At 41.9% G+C, this 24,080-nt stretch overlaps 1 protein-coding gene across 7 annotated transcripts in view; it reads left to right on the forward strand.

Annotated features, from left to right (window-relative positions):
- Positions 1-24,080, forward strand: part of HIC2 (HIC ZBTB transcriptional repressor 2) — a 74,940-nt gene that overhangs the window by 24,243 nt on the left and 26,617 nt on the right. For 2 of the 7 annotated variants that reach the window (XM_085302737.1, XM_085302741.1), the window contains exon 2: positions 17,093-17,162. The exons of the other annotated variants lie outside the window; for them this stretch is intronic. The gene's annotated coding sequence lies outside the window, so the exon portion shown is untranslated. The remainder of the gene's footprint in view (positions 1-17,092; positions 17,163-24,080) is intronic. 7 annotated transcript variants of the gene reach the window in all.

The following is a 24,080-nucleotide window of genomic DNA, read 5'->3' on the forward strand; positions in this document are numbered from 1 at the left end:
GAGAAAGGAGATAATAGAGAAAAAGAATTACTTTCCTTCCTTCCAAGGGTTGGGGTACAGAGGCAGGCAAACACAGGGGAAGTGGTTGATGAATTCATGTTCCTTCCACCTGGCAAAGTCATGCCCGAAATGCTGAAGTGTCCAAAAGCCCTGAGAGCATCAAGCACTGTGCGTGTGTACTATAAATAAGCTTTTAAAAACATAATTTAAAAACACCTCTGGCAAAGCACATGCTTAACTGAAACTCGCCTGATGAAGGTTGACTCAGGGGTGTAGGAAGAAGATGGGGAAAGAGCAAGTGGGAGGAAATAAGTGGAACCTGCTGTCAGAGAAAAGCCACTTGTTTGTAGTTTTCAGGTTATCCAAGCTCCTGGCATGCCAGCTTTGGGAGATCCCTAGTGACTTACTGGATATTTGCCCTTAGCATCCATGGGGATGTGTGATAACCGAAAAATCAAATATTAACAAAGCTGTATGAGCAGATTAATTTAACCTACTAGAAAAATATGGGATGTCTTAGAATTATGGTTGATTCTGCAGTTCTAAGAATCCAAATAGGTCCTGCTGACAGTGTCCAATTAATTAGACAATAACTTCAGCAAGTCCTCCTAATGAATTTTTGTACATACAACCTGCAATCTAGATACCTGCATCCCTTTATTTTAAAAGTATTTAAAAGTATTGTCCCCTGCACAGAACCAGAGGCCATTTGAGAAGATGAGGCTCTCCTAGGGTGAATTTTCCTGATAGTATCTGTGTAAATATATAATTTGCACTGCTGCTGACTCAAAGCTGGGCTGGCTTACTTGCTTGTTTTTTTACCACTGTGTGAAAACACGATGCATCTTATTGAGTGGGGAAAAGAAGTTGTCTTCCACACCAGAGTCATTTTAGATTAACCACTAAGGGGTTAAATGAATTGCCCAGTTCTGAGGAAGCCTGTTCCAAAAGACGGCATTGACTGGAATAAGGTTTTGCTGCAGACAAGCTGATGTGCTTGCAGCAAAGATTGCAGGCTTATCAGTAAAGATAAACATGCAAGGGCTTCCAAAACTGTATGCCCCTGCCACTTGTTTGGGATCCTTGTTCAGACACCAAGAGAAAATGCAAAATCTTCTGTAAGATAGATGCTCCTTCGAAGAGGGCAGCCAGCAGACTTTGCAGAAACAGAGGCCATGTATTAATATGTCGTTTGGAACAGGTACAGGAGATATTAGTTTACCTAATTCAAAATAGTACTTGAGCCCTTGCAGTATCATGTGGGGTTGGCGCTTTCCACTCAATCATCAGCCTTTTGCTGAGTGCCCAAATGCTGTAAAATGCAGGGGTTTGTTGTCCTCCCTTAGTTACTTGCCCTGGCTAATTTCTGCATATGGTGTTCTACTGCCAAGCAATCTCCAGGCTTTACTACCCACTTGTTTGCCATTTTCCACAAATACTTAGAACGTTCTTTTATTTTAAACCTAGTGCTGAGGGGAAGGGAATGGAGATAATGTTTCTTTAACAGAATGGAATAAAAATGGATACGGAATGTCTGGAGACAGAACAGACCTCTCTAGTTGCCTGCAAAAACAGTCACAATGATAACATTAGGTATAATTATGGTCTATTCTTTTATATAATGTGTTTTTCTTTATTTCTCTCTCTTCCTGCTTGTATCACTAACAATGCAAAGCAGGAGATGCAGAAATCTAGAAACAAACTAGGATGTTCCTAGCACTTAGCTTCTTGAAGTTAAATTCCAGAAGTTCACATTAAAACACAGAAATTATTCCAGATGGGTGAGGACTGGCACTTTCTTTCTGTCCAGGAAAGTCTGTGCCATTCTGAAATCTCAGCCTGGGTTCCTCTGTTTTGCCACACAGTCTGATTGACATCTACATGTGTGTGGCCCTTTCATACAGGGGTGGACTTAAGTTTGAAAATCCGGACATTTTTGGACTGTGACAACAGTTGGTATGGTGTTTCAATCTGTATTTTAGTTTTTTAAAATTATGTAGATTGCTTAAAAGGGAATGTAGCAAATTACTGAAAAAATCAGAGAGAAGAACAGTTTATAAAAACTTTAATTTAAAGGTCTCAGTGGAGTGAGTCTCTGAATTTGGAAAGAGGGACTCTTACAATTAAAAAAATTCTTTTAAACTTGCAATATGATAGATAAAGCTGGTTCTGAGAATGTGAAAATGTGGGCTCCATGTGCGAAAGCTATTTGAAAAGAGGTGTGAGTGAAGGGGCCGATGTTGGTGCGAACGTCAGACTTCCTGCCTTCTGCACTTTCTGTGTCGCAGCTGTAGCACGTTTGTAGTGTGGCACTTCTTTTAAAAGGGACTCTGAACTAACCCAGCCTTGCAGGAAAAGACTAGCTGTAGCCAGAAATTCTGGCCCATTGCAGGAAGACAAGAGGAAGAGCTTTGTTACTAGCTTGTGTTTGATCTCAGCTGCTTTTTTTTTTTTTTTTTTCCTGCTCTCAGTAGCATGCTAATGATACCTGTGGGAGGTGAAAAATCGGTGAATTCCTGCTAGGGTGCAGACAAGTTCGCAGTTCAGTTCTTGTCCTCTTCTTCTTCTTCCCCTCTGGTAAAAATTTTGGGGGCTGTCCCAAATATATAAAAAGGAACTTTTTCACAGAATAATTTTCTGTCTTACATCTGTTGAGGACTCTGAATCAGAAAGACAGTAAGCAGTTGACTCAGTTGGCTTTGTCTCCTCTCCCCCTTTCTCATGTTTAAAATGATGTGTATTTATGGCAAATGACTGGCTTGAAAGTGTAGGACAAGTCTGAGCTGCCCAGAAGCTGTTTGTTTGTTACAATGTTGTTTTGCTTTGTTTATTTTAAAGTTAAACCTGAAATGCCAATTGCACCCTGAATTCCCATTCTGTTTCAGATTGACAGAGCTGCTAGTTTTACATTTCCTAGATGTGCCTCTCTTGGCATTACCCCCCTCTTAGTACCAGAGAACCCAGCAAGGGCAGGTAAGCTATGCTCTGGGTCAGGGGTACATATAGATTATTTCAGTCTTTTCTCTTTTTGAAGTTTTACTCCACTTTTCCTTTTTCAGTTGTGTATGTTGGACACTCTCTGCTACTACCACAAAAAGATACTCACCCCCTGGTTTGCTACAGGAAGGTAGGGAGAGAGGAGAGACGGACGRGGTGATGGGGAGAAAAAGGGTGCGAAATGTGGAGGCAAATATGCCCCAGTTTCTGCTGCTACCCAGGAAGAGGGACTGCAAGTCTGTGATAAGGAGAGGAAAGAGATCGAAAGTGATGGGTGGGCCCCAGAAAAGGTGATCTGGATGCCAAAAGATCTTGCTCTGGYTTTGTGAGGAGCAGCATGCAAGTGCTGCAGAAGGAGGGCTAGTTGTGGTTTGTGGATTTGGGAGCTGACACAAATAGTCTCCGGACTCTTTTGATGGGCCTGCAAAGCAGTGTTCTGCCTGGGGAACCAGAGCCGAGGCTTCTTGGCCAAATCCTTTCTTGCTTAGCAGGTTCCAGGTTGTGTTCAGAGCAAGCAGTCATGGCTAGCTGTCAGATAGGCTCCTCCTAGCTTAAGAAATAGAGTTTAGCATCCTACATAGTTTATGCTATGCTACAGTTAGGTTATGCTGGACATGGCTGTAATTGAACACTTGGGTTTTTGGATTTCTGTTTTTAAACCATTGTAAACCAGCATTAAATACTGTGGCAGGCAACCTATTACAATGTTTCTGTGCCCAAGAACCACATGGGAGGCTAGGCTATGTTTTTTTATTCTTTCACTAAGTGAACTGTGTAACATTTTTGTGGACAGAAAATACAGAACAGTATGTTGACCTTCATTGCTGATCAAACTTCAGTTGCACCCAGATATAACTGATAGTAGGTCTTACCTGGATTTACTTTCTCTCAGTGCACGTAGCTAGTCACATGGAGGGGAAGTGAAATACTCCAATGTATATTGTATAAATGTCTGGATGGAATAAGAAGAAACAAAGCATATTAGAATGAAAAATACACTGCAAATCTTTAAAATTCAAGAAGAGAAAACTATGATACTTCAAATATTTCATTCTGTATAAAATCTGATGCTGAACTTGATAAGTCATCCGGATGGAGAGAGATTTCTCCCTGAYGCTAATACATGAGCATGCCTATTGACCTGTCCTGTGCTCCTTGTACCTGGAAAAGTATTGGTTACTCTAATCTCCCAGTCTGATTCCTTTCCAACTGAGTGTTTTTCTATGGGGATGACCAGAGAGAATCTTAGCAATACTACAAAGAAGCCTGTTTGCTTGAGGCATATGTACATCTTTTAACAATTTGGTTGTGCACCTCTTTTGGGGGAGGATTCCTGATTTTATACAGAGAGGAACAAGTGACAAGTGCTAATTAATTCTGGAAACAAGAGGTGGTATGAGCTTTTCCAAAGCAATTCCTTTGAGCTAGAGTTTGTGGAGAAGTATTTCCTAGATCTGATGCCTGGGTTTTCTATAAAAGCATTATTCATAGAGAATTATAAAATTCCCTCGTGTGGCTGAGGGGAAAAAATTGACTTCCAGTCTCACTGGTTTGGGTTCATGATTCCTTGTCTCAAAATGACTGGTATTGTAGCCAGGATTCACATTACTTAGTGTCAAAACACATTCATGTTTTCTATCTTATCTTTCAGCACCGAGCGCAGCAAGTAGATACAAGTTATTAGACTGTAGTTTTGGCTATCCTTGCCACCACTTGCCACATGTCGTGAGCCTTCAGACTTTACTGGCATCCTAAGAGTGAATTCATTTTTCTGGCTATCAAGATGTCTGTACCGAGCATCTTCCAAATTTCTCCCTGTTTTGCCAAAGGAGCATTAAGGATTCTTAACGCCATCTCTTTGCTGTACTCCCTCTGAGCAGCCTGGTGACACAATCACAAGCACCCCAAATATACCTATGCTACTTGATTTTGTATATTGTATTTTTGGCCCACGGCCACCCGGCTTTCCTGAGGCTATGGTTAAGGGCTTGGACCTCTCTTAAGTCTGTTTGTAGCCATGTTTTGTGCTTCTCATGCTTGGGAGATGATAGCTTAGGAAAACAGGAGCAGTGTCTTTACCAAACAGAGCTTTCTGCCGTGTTCATTCAAAGGTCTAGTCCATGTCTGAAGTCTTGTCAGATTAATATATGGCCTATCAACATTGCGAAGCAAACAGCTGCCACATCCTCATCCCACTTCTTGCCACTGCATCGCAGGCAGTAGAGCAGGAAGTTGTTCAGTGATGTAACTAGGGAAGGGTATTTATTTAGATCAGAACAAAGTGAAAATCCCTATTTCCCAGTTGGTTTGACCCCTATTTACAAAGATCTATTAATGCATGTATGTAAAATAAAGATCTACATAAGTGAAAATGTGCCCTACTAATATTAAAAGGTACACTGTGGAATTTTGCCTAAGGATAAAATGTATTTTTAATTGAAAGCTGCTGTAACTTGATAGGGAATATCCAGAGCAGTCTTGAGGATCTACTTTAAAAAATTGTTAAACACAGAGCCAACTCCCACCACTCTGTCTCTTGGAGCTACATGCCCTCTTTGATCCATCCATGGTGCTTGTGATTCCTAAGAGACACGCGTACTGCCAGTAGTCAGAGCTCATTAATATTTATATGATGCCTTCCATCTGAAGATGTGCACTTCACAATTATTAATTAAAGCAATTTCACAACCTCCTAAAATTTAGCTCCATTTTATAGCTTGCAAAACTGAGACCCAGAAAGTTTGTGTCCTTGCGTGAAGACAGAATGAGACTAGGAATGAGGACCTTTTATATTCTGATTGCTGTGAGCATGGACTCATATTATACCTTATTTATTTATCTTTCCTTCTCAAATAACTTTTGAAAAAGCAGCACAGGTTTCCTTTGGAAAGAAAGTGCACTATGTGCCTGTACTGCCTAGAAAATACTGAACAGCTGAGTGAAAGGAGCCTTCTCTTTTGCTTTATTATTATTATTATTATTATTTTGCATTGCATTTGGTTGCTTTTCAGAAAGCCTCTTTAAAAATACAACCTGGGAGTAACTTGTCACCCCAACGAAAAGAGCCTGAATGACTCTTTACTTGAATGTGTTAAACCCTTCCCTAGCATGCTGTATTTTAGTTCCAGTGTAAGAGTAGACAGAAGAGATGATGGGTTGTAATCCAGGTCAGATGTAGGCTCTCTCCTCTTGATCCTTCCTGGTGCATATGGAATGAAGGAGCTCGGTGGAGTGCGAGACTGATAACGGCAGGGAGGGCTTGCCATGCGATTAGACCAGCTCACTGTAAACACCCAAGTTGCACAAGTGGCTCAAACTTTGATCTTTTTTGTTGTGGAAAAGAAATCSGAGACTGTGAAACCTGCCCTCGGTCACAAACAAGGAGGTGGACATTACTCAAACCCCACTGTGGAAATGCAAATACAGATAAATGTGATCAAAATGGAACAAGCACTTCTTTCTTCCCCATCCTCTGCTCTCTGGTGCACAGAACTGCTTTTACCAGGGGCTTCTATTCTGACTTGTCTAGCTCTGTTTGTGAATGCAGGCCCCAGTCCCACACCTGAAACGCCCAAATCCAAATGCTCCCAAATACTGTCTGGGATAAGGTTTAAGCCACAGGTGCAATTAAGCTTTTAAGTGGTAAGCCTATTTGGTTAGGGGCACACCTAGAGCCTACAACAAGCTGAGAGAAAAACGATCAGTCTTTCAAACTGACAGGCGGTTCCTGAAATACTGCTGGAAGGGTTAAGAAGAAGCTACAACATTCGTAATTCTCCTGGTATTTATTGTAACAACTCTCTAAACAAGTTCTCCCTGGATGCATCTGGCTGCCCTGCTGAGGTGGGACTTGATTTTAATTACAAATCTGGTAATGGTTTGTCAGAATGATGGTGTTGCTAAGGCCCTGGGCACACTTTTCTAAGGCCTCTCTTCTTTCCCCCACCCCCTCCTTCCCAAATCTGCTTGAGCAAACACTGAAGCAAAAGGAGAAGTTTCACAGGAGTGTAGGCTATTAGTGTGTGATCTCTTTTCCCAYTGGCATTTGGAGCTTTCAGAAGATTGTCTTAGAGAGAGAAATGTCATAGCAGGTTGTCTGGTAAAACGTTGGTGAATATCTCAAAATGCAAATGTTCAAAGAGACTCATGGAGTGTATGAAAAATACTGGAYGTAAGGCTTTAGCTATTGCTTGGTGTTCTGATTTCTTTGCATTGTGTCGTAGCTCTGCTCGTACAATCATTAGGACAACATCAGAGACCTTTGCTTTGCATAGCCTTGAGTTCTTGGGCAAGGACTTAAAAGTGGAACATCAGGACGTGTTAGCGAACACATCCTAATTAGTCTCTAACTCTTACCCATGCTCAAAGGCCGTGAGCCTTGTCTACATGATGCCTCTCAAACATGTTCAGCAATATACCTTTTTATCCTAGTCTAGACAAAGTCTTAAGGGTTACGTTGTCTAGTCAACTAATCACTCCTTTTAGTGGGAAAACTGCTTTCTTCAGGATTGTTTCTATGCCTGCTTTTTCCTCATTGCTGTCTTTCTTTTCTTGTCCTTCCCGCTGCATACCTTCCCTGCAGCAACTCCTGTTCCATGTGCTGTAATGTAAGCATTAACTATTTAATTGCTGATTAGGCAAATCTCATCACTTGGGCTTTAGAACAATATTGGAATAAGAATAAAGGGGTGGGGAGCGGAGGAAGGAGATGGGTGAATTCCTGCTTCTCTATCACTGGCTGACCTAGGAAGGCATTAGTCACTTTTGATGCCATGAGAACGTTTAACGTCTCTTCAATATAATGGGTAGAACTGTTGGATTTGGATGTAACTGAGTCCTAGATCATCATCTGCTCCTGAACTTGCTATTTGACCTTGAGTGAGTTAGGCCTGGCCTTTCATCCCTTAAGTGGATAGAGTGCAAGTACTGYAGCTAAGTGTTTTGAGACTCTTGACTGCAGAAAAACATATTCACACAAAGGACTAGTTGCTTCTCCTGCCTAATAAAATACTGTAGGTTTTTTAGATTTTTTTCATGTATCTGCACCAAGTTGCACAGAGTGAGATAAGAAGCTGGAGGAGATCTGCAGTTCTCTAAACAGTGAAAACCCTTTTAGCTCTTATGTTCCCAAGCAACCATATGGGGGCTTTTACCCAACTGACTTGCTTCACTGTGATGTAAATTCAGCTGGTGCCCCCTTCACTCCCCCTGGCATCAGCTATTCTGAGCATTCTCACATTAGCAGCACTTTGGCTCCTCTTTACACTTGCAGTACCTACTTGCCACAGTCATCTGTGGTCTGTAGTATAAACTTGTGAAATTTCAGCAGACTCCTGGGGAGCTGTGGGCAATGGAGTGAGAGGAGGTGCACAAGCAGGCACCTCGATCCACAGAGCCGATCCCTGCCCTGAGAATTTTTGCTGGCGAGTCACATYGGTCGCTTTCTCACTTGCTTTTGCAGGACCCTGAACGTGGACTTGGAGATGGGAATTGGACTTTTTTGTTTATGTCATGAAAGAGAAAGGCCTGAAATATTTTGATAATTGGAGAACTAATGAAATTACCATAGCAAAAGACAAGAATATGATATTCTTAGCAATTAACAAGGGAAAGCATTTTAGTCAGACTGAAATTATCTTCTCATTTGTATGGGGATTTCATTGTTAGCAGATGTTTAATTTCCGTAAGAAATTAATATTTTTGGAAAGCTTAAAAATTATTTATATACATATAAAAAAACCCCTTGCATTTGACTTCAGTCAGAGAGTGAGCACTCGCACAATGCATCCTCAAAGACCCCACAAAGACCATAACTGGCATTCTTGATACTTTCAAAGGATAGATGGGCCTATGTGTAGGAGAACATACAGGAGGGCAAGTATATACGTGAACAGGGAGTGGAAATAAAGGAAAATACACCTTTGAGCTGAGGGACGAAAAATGCCCATGTACTTATAATGCTCTTTGTCTTTACCACGAACAACCCTCACCTCCTCTCCCCCACTGCCACACCAAAAAAGCCCAATTCCACTTAGAAAAACATCCTTACAGATCACGTGGCAGCTGGCAAAGGCTGTTAGCCCTTCTGCCAAAGACAGCTTAAACTCTTGAAACAAAGCAAACTGGCTTGAAATTTTAGGTATTAAAAATAACGCAGCTGCCTCTCTGACATTCTGAGCTGGACTCTGATTTCAGTTTTGCTTCTGCTAGGTCTTAGGTAATCTGACTGCTACGGTGCAACTGAAAGCAGAATTGGATCTGCTAATCTTGACGTTGGGTCACCTAGTGGTAATCCAACTGTTATCTCTGTTACGTTCCTGGGAGTGCACACACCCACTCCCTTTAGACTGCAGTAATTTATTTGGCCTATTTTATGTCTGGTGGTCACTTGAAACTGTACCTCTTGCCTGTCAGCAGCTGTAGTTTTGCTAAGTGAGTATCTAAAGTGAGACTTCCTTGTGCAAATGTGTATTTTAGACACTGTCACCAGAAATCCAGTGGTTCTTCTCTCTCCCTACCCCTCCCATCCCCTTCAGCTGTTTAAATTTCGGGACACATGGCTTAAATGAACGTATGTTTGGAGTTTGCAAAATGGCTTGGATGACAGGAGAAATTGGATCACACAATGAAAGTTCAGAACTCAGCCACCAATTGGTACAACAGGAGTCTGCAGCTCCCCTACACTTATTATTGTCTCGGCATAACATCTAGCAATGTGCATTTCTCACATCCCCCTCTTAAAAAAAAATGGTAACGCAATTAAAATGAGCAGGCGGAGGAATGTCACCACCTCCCTTTGAGTGGCTGGGCTGTCAGCCCTTGCTGTCTGCGGTACCCCCAAGGGCTGTGGGTATCAGGGTGGAGAAGGGCCTGCACACCTTATTGTGCCTTCTTGCTTACGCTGGAGAATCTCCAGCTTATCCTGCCAGTGCAGTGACTGTAGGTGGAGGAGGGGAGAGGTTGTGTTGCAACCTCTGAGAAAATTAGTTGTCTCTATTTTATCTTTTGCAGCTGCAGCACTTTTTTTTCCCCTCATTGCTTCTCCCCCCCCCTTCCATGCAAGTGGTATGTCTGAGCCATATCCTTCAAAACCAGTTTTCTAAGCAGATTAGATGGGTAGCAGAGACAGCTATGCAATCAGGCAAAAATGTGCACTCAAGCCTTCATTTTGTGCAGTGGCCACAGCAGTAAGTGTCTACCACCTGGATTTTCCTTTTTTCTTCATTCTTTCCTTTTTCTGTTATTGCACAGTGCTGTGGTGTCTCACTGTTGTAGACCGAAACTAAATGCTCATCCTGCTCTGTAATAATATCAAAAATAGGGAGGGGAAGGGAGTTGGGTTCCATGTTAACGGATGTGCTCCATGGCTGGCACACTTCACTATGTGAAGAGACATTTGCTCTCTGTGAGTGTGCTGAAGGATACTCTGGGGATTACCCTCAAGTCCTCCAGTACCAAGCCTCCCCTGACTAGTCTGGAAAACCAGTGTCTAAGTTTAGTGCCCCTCTGAATTCAGTACGCTCTCTTGGATTGCAACTGCACATGAGTTTGGTCTCTCGTGGCCCTGTATCTCTCAATGCTCCAAATCAGTCTTGTTGCACGCTAGGAATCTGACAATAATGGTCTTCACCTGCTTTGAGATATCATGAGAACTCTTCAGCATCAGTATTGGTTTCACGTCTGGTCTCTTATAGGACAACAAGCTGAATGTAGAGTTAAGCTCTTCAGACAAGTTTGGAAACCTTGCAACGTGTTCAGTGTGGGTGGAAAGTGGGGATAGGTTAGTGGTCTGAGTGGCAGACCTGAGGAAAAGAGTTGAGTAAGCTTTGGCTCCTCTCCAAGAGAGGAAACAGAGCAAAGTGTCCCAGGAGCCATTTGTTGCTTCCCTGGAGGACAGGAAGGAACCCAGAGCAAAGCGATCCAGAAACGCTTTTCACTGAGTCTGGAAAAACACAGGGCTTAAGAGAAAGAGGGAGAGAACTCAAATGATTAACCTAGGAAAGGTTCTCTAGGAAAGAGAAGATGGAGATTAAGGTTTGGGAGAATAAGGAAGGAGAGAAAATAAACCTTAGCTTCTTTCTTTCCCATATAAGGCATGGAGAAGGAAAGAGAAGAGAAACTAATCTGAACACATTGGTGTGCTTCATGGGGTAAGAAAGAAACTACCAGAAGCTCAAACTAACTCATATTTGAAATACTGAGAGAAAACTAAGTTTTGAAACATTGGCTCAAAGCACGTCATTATCTTCTGCTGATCCCCTAAAAGTAAAGATCTTTTCTGAGAGGGTGTAAAAATTGCAAACAAAACGAGGACTCAATCTTACTGGTGTGAAGGGGATGAGAAAGTGGGTGGCAAGCTGGTTCGATGTGTCAGCCATAAAAGCACTGAGATAGGATCATAAAGAATTCAAGTTTTCAAACACAAAGAAATCACGCAGAGATTTTTCACGCTGACTGGTAAACAGAGTCCTTGGGTGTGCAGCATTGCCAAATTTACCCCGTTAAAGGGCCAGCTTACACTTTAAGTTCCCACCAAAACCATACACATATGTTTGAATTACTCAGAGAAATGGTTTGTCTCCTTATTCCCCTTCTATTAGATGTGACAGATTAATGTCTTTGAGAGCAGATCACTGTTAGGCTAAATCTTTCTCTGGTTATGATTCCGTATAACTATGAAACAGTCACAAGGTTAAGCAATTTAAAAAGAGAGGTTTACCTCAAATTGCAACACTGAAACTACAGGCTAAGTGTCTTTTTTCTTCTCTATTTTCTTCTTTTTTTTTTCTTCTTTATTTTTTTCATTTTTTTCCTTCTTTTTTTTCTTCTTTATTTTTTCTTTTTTTCCTTCTTTCTTTTTCCTTTTTTCCTTTTCTTTCTTTTTTCTTCATTTTTTTTCTTTTTTTCTTCTTCTTTTCTTTTATGCATATACATTCTACCTTTTCTCGGATGCCTAAGCTTAGATGTAAGAACATGCATTACAACATGAGCATTATGCAGTCTACAGGAGAGCTAGTAAAATAGCTTTTTGTGAAAATACACTAATCCTCACATAGAATCCCCTCAACTGAAGAGCTGGCATCAGCCCTAACATCTGGGCAGAGCTCAGAGCCTTCAGCTACTCCAGCAGCGTGGGTTCCGACCCAGCTAACGTAAAAGCCGTATCTGTGGCTCAACTAGAAGTAACACACAGAAATCTGTTGCAAAACCCCAGCTTAAGGACTTGTTGGGCTCTCTCTAACTTAGACGTTATACTCTGCTGATGACCTCAGTCCTGCAGTCCTTGGGTCACAGCAAGAGCTGTGTAGGAGGAAAAGGGGTGCTGATATTGCTATAATTCAAGTTCCCTATTGGGGAAATTTCTGTAAGAGTGAGCTTCATTCACCAGTTACTTTTTAAGACATTTTGTAAGACTGCCTGTAGGAAGGTGCCGCTGGGGTCAGTATGAGCCTAGTTTAAGATCTTCTTTGGAGAGGCTTTTTCAGGCAAAAATATAATTTCTTTAAAATAGAAACTTTTTTTTTCTAGAAAAGCCTAGTTTTTCGTTTCTTTTCCCCTGTAAAATTAATGAATTATCCTTTTTGACCAGAAATATTATGTTGACTTGTTCAGGCTGCTTGAATGGGAATACCTCTGTGTTTGGCTTTTTATTTATTTATTTCAACTGGTCTAAACCATTTCATTCCGAAACAGTTCAAAACACTGTTGCATTTGCAGCAGGGTGCTGCTGCTCGCTACGGCTCTGAGAGCTGTCCTTTGGCCTGCCTGTTCTCTTCTGCCAGATGCCCTGAGGGCCTTGGACTTCTGGCACTGCATTATAGATCTCCCCGAGACCAAACTGCACCGTGGGGCACCTCTGTGTGTGCTATGGGAATTGTCTTCCAGCCAGAAAGAGTGATCCAGGAGTGCGAACAGGGTTATCAGGCTGCCAAGCTGCAGYGCCTATGAAGCAATGCACCAGTGTGGGAATAACAGCAGTTCAAAAGTGTACTGACTAAGAACAAAACTTCTTGTGTCAGGTCACCAAACCAAAATGAACCAACTTTGGTTTCAGTAATGTCAAAATATTCTATTTCAAATGAGACAAAATACATTGATGTTCATGAATAGATTTTTTTTTTTAACTTGTGAACTTCTGTCTACGAAGAGTCTTTAATTTCAGGTTTTCTCCCCGATTTGGGATGAGAGCAGACGTTGAAATACTGGAATTTCTTCCTTTCTGGTGAGGAAGCAGCTGACAAGTATGAACAACCAGTTTTAGGGTTAAGCATAACCTGGGTTGACTGACTCCGAAGACCTGTACATGGGAGCAGAGCACGTGATGATGGGGCAGATAGGTGATGGAGGGGAGGAGAAGAGAGAGGAATGTGAAGCAGCAAAAAAGGCAAGAACAGAAGAGTTAGCAGAAGAGGAATTTCTTTTAGTAGATGTTTCTGCCCAGCTCCCTGGGCTCTAGGAACTGCTACATTTTTGTACTGTGCCATGCTGTTGGCCGTGCCTAGCACAGCACCTCCTGCTTTGCTGAATGACRGGCAGAAATGCGAGGTCGTGCCACCCCGAGTGCTCCCTGCTGAGAAAGCTGGAAGCCCTCCTCGGAGAGGGCAAGGGCCAGGCTAACTGGAGCCTCACGGTTCACACCAGTGCAGGACTAGGCAGTGCTGAGCAGTTTCACTTCTGCTCCCTGAGAGCAGCTGAGCCCTCCTGTGCTCATCAAGCAGGGGTGTGAGCGCAGAACTGGAAGATGGGCCTTTCGCAGTTCTCGTCCTGGCCCTGAGCAGGGCTGCCTGCAGCCCATGCAAGTTAGATAATCTCTCCACCACTAAATCCTTCTCTGCAAAATGTAGAAAGACTAGGAATATTCATCTCTGATGTGACTGGGCAGAAGCACTGCTGTTTAACACACTGCAGAGTTTATTCTGCTGATGCTTTTATTATTTAACAAGTTTCTTAACTTTTTTTTTAATATACCAAATTGATACACTCCATCCATCAGCAATGCCCTCCAGGAATGAGTACCTAATTAGAGAGAAGGACTTGTGAAAAGACAAACCCGGGTTATGCACAGAACAGGTTTCTCCAGTATTTATTGCCTACATTACTGGCCAAGCTTCCTTGTAAGTAATAGTCAAATAATCGGCCTGGGTCCTTTTGTGAATGGTTTGAGTCTGTGTGGTCCTCCTTTGTTAGAGCAGCTCATGGTTTCTGAAAGCTTCTGCACCCCCTGTTCTGAACAGCAGAGCCTGGTGGCACCAGCTGCTTCTGCCTGGAACAAACATTCGCATGTGATGTTAAAAAAAAAAAAAAAAAAAAAGCCAATTTCAAAATATATTTGCATTTTCTTATTCCCTCATTTTTCAGTCCTCCTCAGAATTCTAGAAACGTTTACACGACAAATATATTTAATTTTTGCTACAAGCTTTTTTTAAACAAGTAAAGCTTGATGAGGGAAGAGGAATCTTTCCTTCGGAAACAAAACAGCAGCCAGTGTTTGGAAATATTTTAACAATAGACCATATGGGAGTCCCAAACTATTAAGCTTTATTATTCAGAAGGCGGAAAATGTGGTTTGATATTCAATTGATATACAGCATAAATGAGAGCCGCAAACTCGGCTCCCTTGAGCTGGGATTCAGATGTTCTCTTGAATATAATAACTAACACTTTGGCCTAGTTCCATAGAATGCATCCAGCTTGCTGTTTGCAAGCCAAGAAACTGTAGGCTTTTTTTCCTTTCCCTCTCTTCTCCAAAGTACTTTCCTCTCCTGCCAGCAGGAGTTTTTGGCCTGAATATAAATCTCTTGATATTAGATGCTTATATAAAATGGGGAGGATGCAAGTAGTGCACAGCAGTAGTTACATTACTCTATGTGTGTATGCATGTGTGTTTGTTTTTCTTCCGCTTTAAAGATGATAAGGCTTTTCCCTCTGTGATATGCTGTTGGGGGATTACGTTGGTCATTCTAGGTGGGAGCTGCATTGTTCCTGTTTCACTTTGTTTCTTATTGCTGTAGGAGCAGATGAACATCTTTAGGGTTATGGTGAAGTGGTGCCAGAGACCACTAGAGCGTGGAATTTGTTGTATAGAGACTGGAAGTGGTTTCAATTTCTTTTTTGCCTGATTTGACTTGCGTATATTTATAATTGTCCTTTCCTGTTCCTGTCTGAAGTTTCTTTCTTATGGGGAAGAGAACCCATAAAAATTGCTTATAAAATACTAAATACCTTGACTAAGATCATATATGTGCAAAGGRGGGCTGAAGGTTACACAGACACTGTGATCAAGTGATTGCAGGCTGGATCACCTGCTGGTTTTGACACAGGATCTCCAATTTACTCAGTGTACAGGATGAACCAGCTTTGTAGTGTGACACTGGATGTGGGAGGTGTGGTATGAATAAGGAGTTGCAGGGAGATAAGAAATGGTCTTGTGGGTCAGGCAGTTGAATGTTGTCCTGAAATCCTCAGCTCTGAATCTGTCTTTGTCAGAGAGYTCCTCTGAGACACTGGTATCATCCTTGGAAGTGGCTAAACGATGCCYATAGAAAGTTTCCCTCCTATGCCCCTCACCAAAAGCCAATTCCTGTGGCACAGACCTCTAACATGAAAAATCATGCAAGTGGTCAAAGCGGAAAGTGCTGTTTATCCCTGGAGTCGTAGGGTAAAGGGACACAACAGCAGGAGGCTGGCCTGCAGAGAAGGGCCTTCTCCTTCKGCAGAAAAGGGCGCAAGAGCTGCCCCCTAAGCATGGGCTGCAGATACCAGGAAAGGAAAGATGCCAAGTACACCGTGAGGACTGTCACCTATTGGATAGTGCTTATCACAGCTGAGGGACTGGCTGTGATGTTTAATAGTCAGGTATACCAGAGCCAAACCAGGTCATATTCTAACAGCCTCCTCCTGTTCCCTCCTTATAACACATGCAACATGTGATGGCTTTGAATGTATGTCAAGTTGAAGGTGTTTAAGACTTTTTTTTTTTTTTTTTTTTTTTCCCTCTCAGACCTGGGTCCTGCAGGAATTCATGAGTGTTAAGTAATACTCCCCACCAGATTTGTGACAGACATCCTCTGTTATGTTGGGTCCTATCTCTTCCTGCTCTCTGAATCTGAAATCCACCAAAGAACTTCATGGATCTGTGATTTTCCCTAAGTAGGCTATAAGTCTCCAGCATTAACTTGCTTCACGTTTCGCTTTATAAGTGTGATGAGCCCTAAGGAAAAGTCTTTAATTTTATGTTCAAGTCCAGGAATTCCTGTAATATAGAACACTATAGAGAATACAGGTTGGTACTCTAAAGTTCAAGATCAGTTTTGGCTTCTGTCTTTCCTCCATTTCTCTTTTCAGTTTTTCGTGATAGCTGAAATTTTCCATGTTTTTGTCTCAGCCCTCATGAAAGTTTTTTTCCTTTGGGGAAAACTGGAGCAAAATCAATTTTAGTGCAATTTTTCAAATGTCTTTGACTTGCACCCACATCTGTTTGGTGTGGGGGAGTGGAATTTTATCATAAAATGTTTGATTTATTTAATGTATTCAATAAGCATCCAAGATGTGCCAGGTACTTTCTCAGTCCTTTTTGGATGAGAAATCTTGCAAACTAAGAACTTAATAAACAAAGAAGCTACAGAACTCAAAAATTCCCTGCTGTTAAGGTCTCAAAATACCTAAGGAATAAACCAAGCTTGAACAAAAAGAATTCAGAGACCTGTCAAGTACAAAATGTCATATTCGGTACTGACAAGGGCTTACATTACAGGAACAACTATATTTTTTTTAAAACAAATTTCTTGACCCTGTTATCTGCCCAAGTTACAACAGAGTTGTCCACAGAGCAGCTCTATTTTCACTGCAACTGTGAGTCTATTTTTATTGATGCACCCATAGATATGATTTTATGATACAGTACTAAATAAGGGCTCATTTAAACAGGGTTATGGCTTTGGATAAAGGTAAGTTACAAATTTGAGCGGAAGAGCTATTCCCATTTAACTTCAGCRTCCTAACAAAGAGGTGATTGGGAATAGTTAATAAGGAATAGCTGTTCTGGAATAAACCCTTTTTAAGACAAACCCTTACTCTTTCTATAATTGCATTCTAGGAAGCTATTCTGTACTGAATCAGCATGGGATAGAGTGCCTAGAAGACGTTCAGACCAAGCACAGCTAGCGGTGAGTGGGGCAATACACACCGGGATGCCCTATTGCAAGTATTGTGAGCGAGCTGAACAGCCAGATTGGTTGCCTGTGCATTTCTCTAGAATGCAACAGAAAGTTTTAAATCAGACTYGTTGTATAAAGGCCTCTCTCAGCAGCGATGAAATCTTAGCTGCCTGTTACTGTCTGAGCACTAACCCTGTGTCATGGACAGAAAGCATGTGTTAACTGGTAACTGGTTACAATTTGATTAAATGTTGGGGTGTGAAAAGGACAAGTATGCTTTTTTTATGCATATATTTACTGTATCATGTGTAGAATAATCAGTTTACCAAATCCACCTGATCACCCAGCAGCAGGAAAAGACAATTGGTTGGCTGTGTCTTGTTGTTTCTAGCATGGAGAAAAAGTTATCTTTTTATTATTATTAACCTTCTTTGAGAAGAGCCTACACTATCAAACTAAATAAAAGAAAGGAAAAGCCAATAGTTTATAACTCCAAAGAAATATTTCCTGTAGTGTAAAATYTTGTGCTTGACCTTGTTGAGAGAGAGTGTTCTTGTGTTTTAATGTAATACAGTTTATTTGATATAGTTGCTGTTAATTCACAGTTCTCCCGACTTTTGGAATTCTTCCCTTCTCTTAAAAGCGAAGGTGACAGGTTGGAGTGGAGAAGCTCTCAACCACAGCCCTTTGGATGTTAATCCACCCTGACTTTCTTAAGCCTCCTACTTAAATCATTATCTTAATGAATCACCATTGCTGCTGTCTTCAGTGCTACACAGGAACATGCAAATTTTAAACAGCCTGGGGGAAAGACCTTTTTTGTCTATAAAGTGCTCTGATACTTGCATTTAGATGCTGCCATGATAGGTACCTTGGATACTAGTTCTGCCTAACCCCGTGGATAGATCATGGGGTATAGTGTATCACTGGTGTATGCCTGCTAGGCGGCTCCTGGGGCTTGCCTCTGAGGGGAGATGGATGTGATTCTGCTACTGACTGTAAGAAGCAGCTTTAGCTCAAGTGGTTGAAGCCAGATTGCTGTGCAGGTTTGTGATTTATCTAACTGCCTGTTGGCTATGCCTTTGTTTAGTTGCAAAATGGCAAAGAATTAAGGGAGTGGGGCTGCGAGGATGAGGTCTCTCTGCTGTTGTGACTTTGGGGCAAGTTTCTTCACCTCTTCACTTGACTTTTTTCCAAGCACAAAGTATGTCATGCAAATGTTAATTTACCAATTCTCCCAAATAGGTAAAGTAGAGAAGGAAATTTAGTACAGCAGGAAAATTACCAGCTTGCTGGAAAGTCTTACGAGCATTTATTTGCAGAAAAAAATGTATGTAGTGAAACCACTGTGAAGCATCTCCAAGATTCCAGCATTGTGTTCAAATTTTCAGCTGAGGAGTCAGCTTGGCTAGGTACTGAGCTTTGCCCAGTTCCATCTCCTCTGGGTGACCACTTGAAATGTTTACTTGTTGATGGTGGATGTGAAGAGAGCAAYGTGTAGCTGTTTCAGATGGCAAATCTCTGTGGTTATATTCTTTATATATGAAAATATTTGATTCCTTTATCCAATTAAACCAAGAGTTGAGAAAGTGGTATTACAGAAATGTCCTAGATAAGAAGTAATCTTCTCCAGCTGCAAAGTATAATCACTCATTCTGTGCCTTAGAAGAAGAGCCCATTCCCATACTGTAACTTTGCTCACTAATAATGGTTCTGCATTTGGAATGACAAGATAAATGCTGAAGATACTAGGTGAATGGAAATCCTGTACTGTCAGCTGGGAGAGGAKCATATTAACAGAACTGAGTTAAAGCGCACTTTCTGCGGTAACATTATCAATAGTTCAAGTCATGTCTGTGCTGGGCTGCTGGGAGAGTTACGCCCACAAGAGGCCAGACCATCTCGCAGAGGGCATCCTCGTTCTCCTCAGTCAGATCTTGTACGAAACCAGTTGAGCTGGAACTAGATGTTTTCAAACTAAGAGGAAATGCATTCTCTTGGCTCACACTAAAGCTAAGTAACATGTCCTCAGTTAGTTACCAAAGGAAGGAGACATGAGCAAGCAGAGCATGCTGACTTTTTGCAGCTCAAGGCCTGGACACGAGTCCAGTGTGAGGTAGGAGATGCTAACTGTTTCCTTATCCATTTGTACTCACCCTCCTGGAGAGCAGAAAATAACTAGTCCTGTGACTCTCTTTTCTTCCTGCCTTGTGTAGTTCTGAACAGACTGTTGCTTTCTTGTTTGAGACACTTTCTGCAAACTGCTTGGCAGTGATAATTTTTCTGCTTATTGTGAATGTTGTTTTCTGTATCCAGTCTCCGAACTGGTTCTGCTCCTGTGTTGGATGGCAGTATTTCATAAACAAGGGGGTTCTTAACTGGGAAGCCAGTAGTTGATTCAGCACTTTGAGTGGGGATTTCAGAAGAAATACCAAAAGTGACTCTGTGTGTGTGTGTGTGTGACTTCAAAAGAGAAAAAACTTAGGTGACTAACATTTGAAGCAAATGTGTGCAAAATTAAGCTGCAACTTTCTCTCATTCCATTCTCAGAAAGTAATGGTGATGGGTGTGACTTGGCTGACTTTCTGAATTGCCTCTATGCCAGAACTCTAGTAAGGGGTTTGGTGGAACTTCTCATCCCTTTGAGTAAAAATCATGTCCTGTCCCATGTTACTTTCTTCAGAACAGATGGAGGGACTCTTCTCCCCACCACCACGCTTAAAGCATCCAGTTGTAGCTGAATTATCTTTGCAGGCACTCTATGCAAAACATTCAGAAAATGAGATCTCCAGAAGGAAAGTTTAGCTTCCAGTTTGTTGAACTGCCTTACATTATTCTCCCAGTTTTTGCATGCTAACTTATGCTTGCAGGCAGTAATAGAGTTGTGTCCATGTGCAAAGGTTATTTCAATAGTTTGTTCATTCAGATTGAGATGTTTGTAACTATGGATGTAAAATTTATGGATGTAAAATATTACTTTGTTAAAACTGTCTTGAGCTACTTTTAACTGCACATTCACAGGATTCTGCGCTTGCTCAAATTATCTGCTCAGTTTGCTGGTCAGGTATCCTGAGATGCAGTGTTCCAGCTTATACCTTTATGCTTTGTGGTATCTTTCTCATGGTGTGTTACGATGCCTCCCAGAAATGCTGAAATTGGGGTCAAACAAACTGCTCTGATGTTTCTCCTAGCTTTCACTAATTTGGTAGTAGTTGAGCTGCTACTACGAAGCATGGAGTAATTGCAGCTGAACATTGTGACTGACAGTACTGTTAAAAATAAGTGACGCAGAAAGTATTACACAGGTAGATGGATTTGAATCTGCAATATATGTATCTCTAATTGTAATGCCTTTTGGAGCCATGGTAGTCAAGCTAAGAGCAGGGAGATAAGCCAAGCAATTATATAGAGCAGGTATATTTGGTAGAGCACATCTCTCGGGATCAGTGATGACTGATGAGGCAAGGTAGTGAACTGTGCATCGTGGTGACAAGCCTGACTGATCCTTGCAGGAGAGTCACCCAKATTAATATGCAGAGGCCTAGGAAATTTCTTAAGGCCAGGATATTTGCTGTGATGAGCTTGAGAAAATTTACATGGTTGGTCAATATAGATTTTTAAAGCAATGCTTTCCTCGTCCTGCTGGGGGGATCATGTGCCCTCTGCTCTCCTGTCTTGAGGGTGTTCTCACTGCGTGCGCAGGTGAAAGAAAGTAGCTGTGAGCTTTGAGTAACTGCGAGCTGGAAGATCTGGGAAGACTTTAGAGTGGGAAATGGCAGGGATCTGAAAGCTGAGCRTTTCAAAGGCAAGTAATAATGGGAGAAAGGGCCCTGAAGCCTTGCATGACTTCTTGGGGAGCAAGAAAGAATTCTGGCAGACGGGTAGGAGAGGGAAGAGGAGGGACCCAGTTATCTCTCCTGACCAGGGAGAGGGTGTTTCTGCCTTTGGCCACTTGTGCTTTGACAGAGCACCGCGCTCTGCTCCCGCACYGAGGCTCGAGGCTCGGGTAGCTGCGGCAGCAAGCACACTGCAGGCCAGGAAATGGGTGTGTGGCTGTTGGTGTGTGTGTGTGGTGTGTTTTTATTTTTTGTTTTTTAAATAGACATTTGACAGTAAAGGAGGGGTTTTCTGTTATAACTTAAGTATACTTTCACAAAACAATCAGCTAAGTTGTATCAGCTGTGAACTTAAATTAACAAAACCAATAAGGAATGCTGTGGGGGTTTTGTTGTTATCTGTTTATGACAAATCCTGACTTTTTTTTATATATATATATAAGGTCTTATGTAAGGCCAGCTAGCAGTGGTAGAATCAGGTGAGAATTTGGACATAAAAGTCTTTCTTTGGGACTAAATGAAGAAAATACGTATGTTTCTATTTAAACAGCCAAGAATTAAATAAATGTAAGATCAAGAGACTTGAGGAAGGGCAAAATGAGGGAGTGTTTTCAAGGGGACATGTTCCTAAGGCTAGTTGTTCCTCTGTGTGCTACAGAGTAGGGTAATGTTCTAACTGGGTTAGCTGGAACATCGCTCCTATAGAGCATGTTTTATGTTTTGGCCTTTGACACAACATGCCCCATTGAACTGGCTTTGTGTTGTCTGTGCAGCCCTCTCTCAGGAGCAGGACGCCTATTTGAGCCTCCCGGAGAGCTCTAGGTACCCACCTGGGCACAGGCTTTGCCTTCTGCTGGGATGAATCCAGTAATTCCATAGGTAGATGGTATGTGTGTGGTATGTGGCACTTCCCAAAGTCAATCTCTGGAAAATGATTTCCTCCTTTGAATTAACCAAAGAAGGTTTCATGTGAGCTGAGGGAAATTACTAAGCATCTCAACCTTAGCCTTCATGCAGATAATGAGAAAAAGTTCTTTCTTCATGATTTTAGAATGCCRTTCTCCTCTCTCTTCATGATGGAACAACATTTTTCCAAATTACTTCCTCCCACTGTAAGCCCCAAGTATTTTTTTTTTTTTTTAAAACAACCTGTTTTTTTTTGTTTGTTTGTTTTTCTTTGCCTTTAATTGGGTAGAAAATTGAGAGATCTGTGGCAACAGCTGTTGGAAGACAAAAATTTTCACTTGCCATCTCGGCAGACTGCTAAGAGTACTATCTGAAATATGTCCCCCAAAACTCTTACAGAGAGACTATGGTCCAACTGGGAGAAAACGCTGCACTCTCTGGGTGATCAACAAACTCTATGAATGTTTACCCAAGCTGGTAAACCAAACAGAAAACATCAGTGTGCGGCTATGTAAATTCATGGTGTGCCAATATCTTGAACACTGCAGTTCTGATTACCGACTCCCAAGGACTTGGCCAAGGAAGGTCCTGAGAATGCCATCACAGAGTCTCAAGTCAGGCAGCAGAATCTCCCTCTTGACCATACAAAAGAGATGACTGAGTACAAGAATTGCAGATGTTCTACCATCAGGAGTGGGGTGAGAAAGGGGAATAGGGAATGATTCTTCATAATACTTGTTTTGTGTTAACTAAGTAGATTTAAAACAGACAGAGAGGAGGCACTCTGTGAAGCAATAGTTACCTTGTGAAACTCATTGCCAAAGGGTATTATGCATAACAAAAGCTTAAATGGATTGAAAATTGATGAAGGATAGATAAGTCCATATTAGAAGTGATGGTCTGGGTACAACCTCTGGATCAAAAAATCTTTAACAATTGGAGAAGATATAAGAAGGGAAAAGATTGCTTGAACTCTACCCTATTTCATTGCATTTTTTTGGTCACTGTTCTGGCTATTGAAGGCTAGACGGTGAGCCAGACCTTTGCTCTATTACAATATGGCTATTTTTATAGTTCAGAAGTAGAAGGGGAACTAGGTGCACTGCAGTGCAGGGAGCTGGCTTTGCCTTGAAGCTTGTAAGTAATGTAAAGCAACTGAAATGAATAGTATTAGGAGCCAAATGCTTCTGAATACCTTAAACTCTTATATTATGAAATGCCTCTGTAGTCTCCTAGCTTTGTTAAAATTCTGACTTAACAAAAAGCTGAGCATGTTGATAAAGCTATGAGTCACTAGAGTGTTTCTACTTATTTTTCTCACTTTCTATGTTTGTTGCTTAAGTCGGATAGACAGTCGGATTGCCTGATAATGTACCTAATGTGCTGGCTTTGGCATTTTAACCCATGTAGTAGTGGCATCTTGGGCTGAAAGTTGAGGATGGCTGCCCTTAGTGGAAGGGGCTATGCAGCATGACAGGGAGGGAAGGAGGCTGAGGAGGAGGCAAGTGCTGCCCATAAAAATTCTAAAATCTCTTGCATGTGTACAAAAACAGAGYAGGGCTTAAAGCTGTAACTGCAGTGGCAACAGTGCGTCGGTATTTGGAAGGGGGGGTGGAAATCAGTTTTACATTTTGCTAGACGACTGTACTGTAATACAGCAGTGCCTCCTGGCAGGGAAAGCAATGTAATGTAAAGCAATACAGCGTGGAGAAACAGTTGGAGAGCTGTCAGAAGCTGAGCAGCTTGGACTGCTTCCACATGAACCTGAAAGCAAGCAAACTTGCTGCAGCGTGGCATTCCTCTGCCCCAAGGAGGAGTACCGACTGCAGTGCAGGAGTAACGTGCTCTGCAAACAGTGCAGAGCCTTTGTGCGGAGGGGAGCTGCAAGGTGCTTTTTAAAGTAAGATAGCTAATTCTTTTTCTTCTCTTGGGCCTTGCCTCCTCTGAGGACAGCAATTTCTTTGCCAGCTCACTCGTCCTGAGTTCCCATGCAAAGGCAGCCTTGCCCCTCGAAGGCAAATGAGCAGAGTACCTGTCTGCTGTCACTGCCTGGCACACCGGAGTACACAACGGCACACGGCTGCCAAAGCGGTAGCAAAAGGCTGGGGTGCACTAAAGTACAGGCTGCAGGAAAGCCTCTATGATCTGCCTGGGCAAACACGGAAGTAATGACTCACTTTTTTTT

Source organism: Rhea americana, unplaced genomic scaffold (assembly GCF_003343005.1).
Source record: "Rhea americana isolate MKP2758 unplaced genomic scaffold, rheAme1 scaffold_191, whole genome shotgun sequence".
Taxonomy (NCBI): Eukaryota; Metazoa; Chordata; class Aves; order Rheiformes; family Rheidae; genus Rhea; species Rhea americana.